We start from the raw sequence: 8,258 nt of genomic DNA, 5'->3' as shown, positions 1-8,258 counted from the left end.
GAAAGAAAGAAAGAAAGAAAGAAAGAAAGAAAGGAAAGGAAAGGAAAGGAAAGGAAAGGAAAGGAAAGGAAAGGAAAGGAAAGGAAAGGAAAGGAAAGGAAAGGAAAGGAAAGGAAAGGAAGAGGTGTGTGTGTGGGGGGAACTCTGGATAGAAAAGACCACCTGATGATATTGCTGCAAGGGAGCCAGAGAAAAAGGAAGAGAAGTCAACAGGTTCCAGGCAGGAAAGAATTAGGATCTTGGCATTCTGTACCCTGGAATCCATAAAACAAAATATCCAGGTTTAGTTGGAGACTTGCTCATAATTACTTGTCTTACTAGGAAGGTTTATGGATACAGAGTCTACTGTTCTTCGTTGTGACAACCCCTGTGAGCTATGCGACGGTTGGGACTCTTACTCCAACACGATATATTTTAACCATAGTTGTGATACCTTGGGTGGTTAGGAAAAGGAAAGCTAATGTATTCTTTCACTGAGTAAGTGCTACTTTGAGATGAGTGCTTGGGACACAGCAGTGAGCAAAGCTGAAAAATGAGCTTGTCCCCAAAGCTTTCCAGCCACCACAGGGAAGGCGATCTCAGCATGGCCTGGGGCTATGTATTTTTCAACATGAGCAAGACAAGTCTATCTCTGTTTCTTCTGTTGTTTATGGATAAAAGAAGGCAGTATTATGTATTTGTTTCCTAAAGATGTTATCACAAAGCACTACCACTGGGTTGCTGAAACAAACACCTGCATTCTCTTCTGGTTCTAGAGGCCGGAAGTATGGAATCAAGAAGCTTATAGGGTTGGTATTTTTCTAAGACTCATTAGAGAAGGATCTGCCTCAGGCTTTGGGCTATAAATTGTTATTTTCTTTCATCTTCTATCTGTCAATGCTTGTCACTATGTCAAGTGTCCCCTTAACATGAGGATACTAAAATCATGTTGGACTACAACTTAAATCTGATTAAATTAATACAAGGAATGAGGTCTATGAGGACTCAGTCTCTGAATAAGATCACATTCTGAGATCCTAGAGGTTAAGACATCATTATTAACATGTAGGGTAGGGTACAAATTTTAGCATAACCAAATACCCATCTTTGTGCAAATTATAGAGATGGCTATGGAGATTCTGACTCTGGTGGGCAGGAACTGATATTGAAGCCCAGTGGTTATCTCTCAGTCCTGAATCTGCCTCTTATTGGCTTTGGTTTAGGCCCCTTCATTTTTGTGAGCTCTCAAACAGACATGGAAATGAAAGGGGAGAAAAAATGTCTACTTTATACTGTCAAAAAGGGCCAATTATAGCAAACTATAGTTTTTAGCATATTCTAAACACTAATGTATGACATTAAAATCTGTGTTATAATATGGGTATTAAATGCTTGAGGAATGAATTTATGTACAAAAAAAGTGGTAAGGGAACTAGAATGTTCTAGAAAGACCAACAATATGTCTTAGGGTTCATAAGATATTTTCACACACATGAAATTACTCACTTTGATGACTGCTATTTTATAGATGAGAACAGCAAAGCTTTGGAAGGGGCTGTGGAGCCATAGGCCATTAGCATCTCTCAGGAGTCCTTGAAAGGTTGGGGTTTTCAAACCTCTGTCTCTTTCTCCCCTCCCTTCTTTCTTTTGTCATTCTGAGGATTTTTAAGCCCACATACCAAGTGTCCTACAAAATAAACAACCCTGATAAGAAACTGTCCAAAGGAATTTAGACCATCTTTGAACTCTGTGCTGAATAATTAAAACCTTCAATGCATACTCAGGCTTGAATCAGCTTCCTAGATGCCTTCATGCTCTGGAAACTGAGGGGTTTGGCTCTGTGGGGGCCTTTCTGTTTCTTTTCAAACCCAAAGCAATGGACTTGAAAATCTAAATCCAAAAAGCTAACAAAGACCTTATTAATTGTAGCTTCTTTATAAACAGTTTTTTTCCCTGACTCTTTTTCTCCCTCTCTCTAGGCAACCCTTGCATAAAAATATCCATTCGCCAACTGTTCACCAACTGTTCCTCCTCTTCCTGGCATACCTTGTGCAGCATTCAAAGCTGCCAGAGCGCATGTTTGCTGCAGCACTCCACACTACCCGGGCTTACTGCCACAAGGTCCTGCCACAGGGAAGGCATTTGCAAGGGGAGGAGGTTGTCTGGCAGAGGAAGTCTGGGCTGAGACCAGGGAGGTAATGGGCACATCACAGCTTTAGGGTCCTTGGTGCCTAGCTTGAAGCTCTGTCTTGTTCTAGCTGTGTGCCTATGCTCAGCGTATTTCTCTCTCTGAGCTTAACTTTTGTGTCACATAAAAGACAGACAAGAACTCTTATGGAGGGCAAATGAGCTGATGTGTGTGCTGGCCCTCATAGGGTACACAGCACAGTACACAAATTGGTACACCCAGCTTTCCACTTTCTCAAATGAGCCCATCACCCAGAAAGAGGGAAAAGCAAAGCCACAAACAGAGAAATTCAACAGTACAAAATATTAGGAAATACAGGAGTGCAAAAGACAGAACATTCAAACTCTACTTTCAGCCTTTAGAAATATATGATGCATTACTGATAAGGACAGGCACCCTGTTTCATGATAGAGCACTCAATGGTGTCCTTCCTTGACTCATAATTTTGACAGTATGTTGACCAGCCTTGATCTTGTTTTTTTCCTATCTCCACTCTACCTTCCGGTAATCACTTTGCTAGTCTCTGTCTATGTGATAAACATTGAGACAAGAGCTATGTCAACTGCTCTGATTTACTTGGTTATATAACATGTGGGCATATAGGCACATCACATTATATCCCACAAATGTACAAGTTAAAAATTTAAAGGAAATTAACATGGCACAGTATCGAGTGACTTAGAGAGGGGAAAGAGAGATGTGGTAGATGTAAGATAGGGAGACCCTTGAGGGCTGGTTAGCAAGCCTAGGTTAGACAACTTCTGCCTTGTGATATGTGGGCAATTCCTTCGCTTACTGCAAACCTTACTCAAGAGCTGTATGTGATCTCAGACTAAATGAACAGACTCCAGACTGGACCTTCAGGTGTTCCAGGGCATCCAGAGACTCAGATGTGCAAACAGATATTGTGTTCACAGATAAGAAGTTCAACATAGATGAACTGGCAAAACTCAAGGTAAAAGTGTGTGTGTGTGTGTGTGTGTGTGTGTGTGTGTGTGTGTGTGTGTACAATATCCATATATGTATATTCTGATATTTAGAGAGACAGCCCTAAGATTGCATTAAGATTGCATTAAGCATTATATATAATGCAGAGATAATCAAATATATATATATATATATACACACACACACATATATATATATAGTATGCCCCTAATACAGATACTTAAAGCATCCAAAGTTTTAGTATTTAAAGGGACACTAGAACCAATCTTCCACAGATACAGAGGGGAATTTTATACACAAGTCAGTATATCAAAATTTCTTCTATCTTCCTTTGCCCATAGTCCAGAAAATGAAGGAAAATCACAAAAAGGGAATTTATCATCACACACCCTCTCATACACATAATAGTTTTTGCAAAATGCTATGGAAAAACTTTACCCCAGGAATATTTCATCGACCTCTAACTGACTTTTGACCCATGGGCTTCCTGTGTTATGACTTACCCATTTCAACATTTTCTCTAACCAAAGGATTCCTTCCCTCCCACCTCACTGAGACATTGGGTACCTACATACTTTCAAGAGTCACTTCTGCAAAACTCCACAGTCCCCCTCCACATTCAATAAACTATCTATGCAAGTGAGCATGTCACAGTTCCCTAAAAAACAGCACTCAGACAGGAAAGATATGTTTGCTATCAAAGCTAGGCTCACAGGACATGGGAGTCCATAGGACTTAGATTTAAGTCTATATACTGACAAGCTCAACCTGCTGTGTCTTCTCAGAGAGTGGCTTGGAAATTATCTAGATGATCACAAGCCATTTACTATTCCTGGCTGGGATCTTCACAGCACTGAGCTGCAGTTCTGTTGAGAGCATTGAATATGTATCTAGAGATGGGTTATCACTGCACCTGCCTGGACTCTGATGATTCCTAATAAATGTTAGTCATTATGATGATTATTATTTCAATTCTTCAAGGGCATGCACAAATATTGTTGGATTATCACATAGTGTCTGGGTGCTGAACGGAGTGGCCTTAAAGAGGTCTGAGAGTTGGGGAACCAAATAGATATTGATGTGAATATCACACGCAGCCAGCTAGACATGGGGCATGAAGGAAAAGATTCAGGAGACATGAACATGCATTCCAGGTGAGTCATCTAGGAAAGGCCCAGAAGGCCTCTCTGAATCAGTGTCATGAAGCCACCTGCACGCCCTTCTCTGTGAGGATTGTGGGTAACAGTGTAAACATCACCAAGAAGCCTCATTCTCATTTCTCTCCTGCACATTTGCTAACTTCTTGAAAACTAAAAATCTTATTCTCAGGCTCTGTTCCACACTTAGCACTTAGTAGGCACTCTACCATTGCCCCCACTCAAAGAAGACACATCTTTCAGGATCTTTTGAGCCCTAAGATATTCTGTCTACTTCATTGGCATCAATCCTGAACATTCTACAGCCCAGGCTGCCACCCACACTGCTGCCCACTCTCCTCTTCCCGCCCCTCACCCCCTTTTATGGTCTCATTGGAAGAGGCACTGCAATTCTGCATTAGCCCCAGGGCAGAACTCAGCTCAGTTGCTGAGCCTCCAAACTCCTATCGCATTACATTTAATACATGTGTGTAATGAATGCCACACACTTTTGGCAGTGCTTCTGTGCACCATGTCATTATAAGCCGTATTGACAGCAAACAAGTCGCATACTCTCCCTGTGAACACTACAGGAAAAAAGAACATGTAATTTTGTTGTTGTTTGTGCATTTTTTTTCCAAGTCACATTGGACGCCATTTGCTTTTCATTAGAACTATCACGCTGACAGTAAAATCACACATCTCTTCCACGCAAAGGAGACAAGGCTGCCTGGATCTCCTGGGAAAGAGCAAGCAGTAGCATGGCCTTTGGGGGTGGGGTGAGGAACAAGGGACAGAAGAGATGAATTCTGGGACTCTGGTGCCTCATAGAACTGATGGCCCCTTGTCCTGTAGGGTTTTCTGGTGTCCCTGCGCTCCTCCAATTTCATCCACTTTGAGACTGCTGGTTTCATTTATTTGCCTATTAAATTGTCCATTTCTTCATTCATTTGTCCAACAACATGCTTCTAATCGCTGCATATTCTTCCCAGAATTAACGGAGGTGAAGATTTGGAATGTTAAAATACAGTGAGATTACATGACAGCTATCCACTACTCGTTCAATTTTTGAAGAAACCCTTTGAGACCAGCGCTATTGATTCTGTTTCACAGCTTTAATAACTGCGCATGTGAAACCTAAAATGACTTGCTTACAGTTACTAAGAAAATGATCCAGATTTGAACCTATGCTCATCCGGTCCTATGAAGTGAACAGGTGAATATTTACCATGTCTGTGATGTCTGGCACTGTCCAGCCTTCTAGTTTTGATGCTGTAATTTATATTTCAAACCCTCATCTTCCTGGCCCCTCCCTGACTTCTTCCTAAGCTCAAATTTCTGCTCTGTCTTCTCACTAGACAAACACTTTAGGGAGTTTAACTCTATTCTCCTTAGTTCCTTGTTGGCAAAATCAAGATGATGGTCCTGGGCTGGGAATATAAGTCAATGGCAGTGCTTGCCTAGCGTGTGAAAACCCTGAGGTCAACCTCTAGCATCACAGATAATAGTAAATGATAAAAAGAGATGATAGCAAATATTTCAGAACTGGTGAAGCTTTATGAAGTATATATTTAAGACAATTGTAAACTTTTCATAAAAGTCGTTATTTTGAGTTGTATTATTCTCTGCCGCAAGGACTCAGATGGCATTAATGGGGGATGTTCTTGAGAAAGAAAGAATGTGATACCCACAGTATGAAAGTCCCTGAATCTTTCTACCCACCAACACATGTTATGAACCTGCAAGCCCTTTCCAGCTGTGCCCTGTAGATTGATAATAAACAAAGGGAAAAATCACAGTCTTGTTTTGAGTTTACAAACCTCAGGAGAGAGAGATCAGCTTAAGAGACAGCTGCAGTGAAGCAGACCAAATGCAAATGATAAATGAACTACTATATAGAAGATGGCTATGGGTTGATCATATATATTGAGGCAAATTTCTTCATCTTTCTGAAATTACGTGCTTTTATCTTAAAATAGGAGGATAAGATGAATCCGATAGATTTTTATAATAACTTGATGAGCTAATGTAAATAAAAAAAAAAAAGAATTGGCGCCTTGCCTTGCTCACAAGTACTCTTCAGTAATTGCTTATTCAATGCACAAACCTATTAATATTATAACAGAGTAGCTCACAGAACACCATAGTGTTAGATGAAATAATGAGCATGGGAGGGGCTGTATTGTTCATTATGGCTTAGTTTGTTCAGTTATTTTCAAGAGCTTGTGATAAGTTAAATATGGCTACCTTTCACAGCTTCCTTCTTGAATCCGGGGGTAAGTGTCTTACTTGTTTTGACCACAAGCCATTTTGACCACAAGCATGCAGGAGAGTTGGTTGTCTTATGAGTGTCTAGAGACTTGACGCCAGGAGGTGGCATGTCACCCTACCTCATCATGTAAAGAAGACAATGTTTCCTCCAGGAAAAGATGATGGCACAGAGAGAACAGAGGCCCTGAGCAAAGGTGCAGCACCAACTTCTAGACATGAAACTGGAGATACCCTGAGGGTCAGCTCAGCCTCTCTGGGGTTTTTTTAGAGCTACATTAATGAGCCCAGGGAGACACACCCATCAAAACTGCCCTGACAAGTTAATAATATATTGTTGTTTGAGATAACTCTCTCTCTCTCTCTCTCTCTCTCTCCTTCTCTCTTTCTTTCTCTCTCTCTCTCTCTCTTTGGGGGTACTTTGTCACATCATGATTTTAGCTTGGCTAAAGAGATTCTTTAGTTATGTAATGCTTAGGTACAGATTTTTTTTTTCATGTAGGTATACATTACTAGTTTTTCTAGAAATCCTGTATGTTGTTTTCATCCAGTTTTTAAACGAGTACTCAAAAAGTCTAATAACTAGCTTTAAGACTAAAGCGAGTCTTAAAATGGCAGGAGTGGGCAGGGATGTGGCTCAGTGGTAAGAGTGTTTGCTGGGCAGGTATAGGGATCTGAGTTCAGACCCCACATGTCATGCGATCTGTGACACTATTCCTACATAGACATGAGCAAATGCCTACCCATTCCATATAGAGAGCTGACAGTAGACATTCTGAGCTTTAAGGAGTGACATCACAGGATGAAATGAATCAGTTAAGAAGCAATTGCTACACTGCACCATGAAAATTCTGAGTGTGGCCACACATGCCTACAGCCCCAGGTCTGAAGGCCATGGTAGAGACAAGAAGATTCCTAGTGTTCATTGGCTATTCAGCCTAGATTTAAAAAAAAAATTGTGAGTTCAGTAAGTTACCACTTATTAAGGGAAGAAGACACTTAACACCTTCTACTGCCCTCCACATGGGCATGTACACACACATACACATGCATCACGTATAGCATACATATATACCACACATGTGAATCACATACAACACACATACCCAACACACACACACACACACACAAACACATCTGGAGATTTTTCACCTTGTTTTGGAGTCAATTTGCATTTTCTACTGATTAGTGACAATAAACATCCTTTCACTAAATTCTTTGACCAATTAAGTATAGATTACAATACTATGCTGTGCAGTTAAAACTGTTCTTAAGAGGGGGAACCTCACATTAAATATCTTTACTACAGTAAAATAAAACTTAAAAATGTGTGAATGCATGTTTATGCACACACCCAAGAGTGTCAGTCACTTTTAAACTTTCAGTTGCTAAGTAAGGCCAACATGGGTCCAGAGTCTTTGCGCAAGTCCAGAAGGGCAAATCAGAGGACAGCATCTTGTGAGAGGGATACTGGAGCTGTCCAGGGTGCTGATCACACTGTGCTGGTAAATTCCTGTTAAGTGGCCATGCATCTAGGTGCCAAAAGGTCTGAAACCTTTTCTTATAAGTTGTCACTTGATCATACTGGTCCTTCATGCTAAAATGAGTTGTGTTTTGTTAAACAATGAGGAATTCAGTGGACCCATAATCTCACCTATTGGAACTCATATCACTTGCTGTAGCTGTAATGTTGTCTATGATGGATACTGTCTGGATATCTGGGAAAACTATAACCCAAG

General features: G+C 40.7%; 1 protein-coding gene across 3 annotated transcripts in view; it reads right to left on the bottom strand.

The window, feature by feature from the left end:
* The window catches only part of Dab1 (DAB adaptor protein 1), an 853,780-nt gene extending 852,148 nt beyond the window's left edge, over positions 1–1,632 (bottom strand). For all 3 annotated transcript variants that reach the window (XM_029476417.1, XM_029476418.1, XM_029476419.1), the window contains exon 1: positions 1,486–1,632. The gene's annotated coding sequence lies outside the window, so the exon portion shown is untranslated. The remainder of the gene's footprint in view (positions 1–1,485) is intronic.
* Between the last annotated feature and the right edge of the window lie 6,626 nt (positions 1,633–8,258).

The sequence above is a fragment of the Mus caroli genome, chromosome 4, assembly GCF_900094665.2.
Source record: "Mus caroli chromosome 4, CAROLI_EIJ_v1.1, whole genome shotgun sequence".
NCBI lineage: Eukaryota > Metazoa > Chordata > Mammalia > Rodentia > Muridae > Mus > Mus caroli.
The sequence above is the reverse complement of the archived record's forward strand: the minus strand, read 5'-3'. Positions and strand labels throughout refer to the sequence as shown.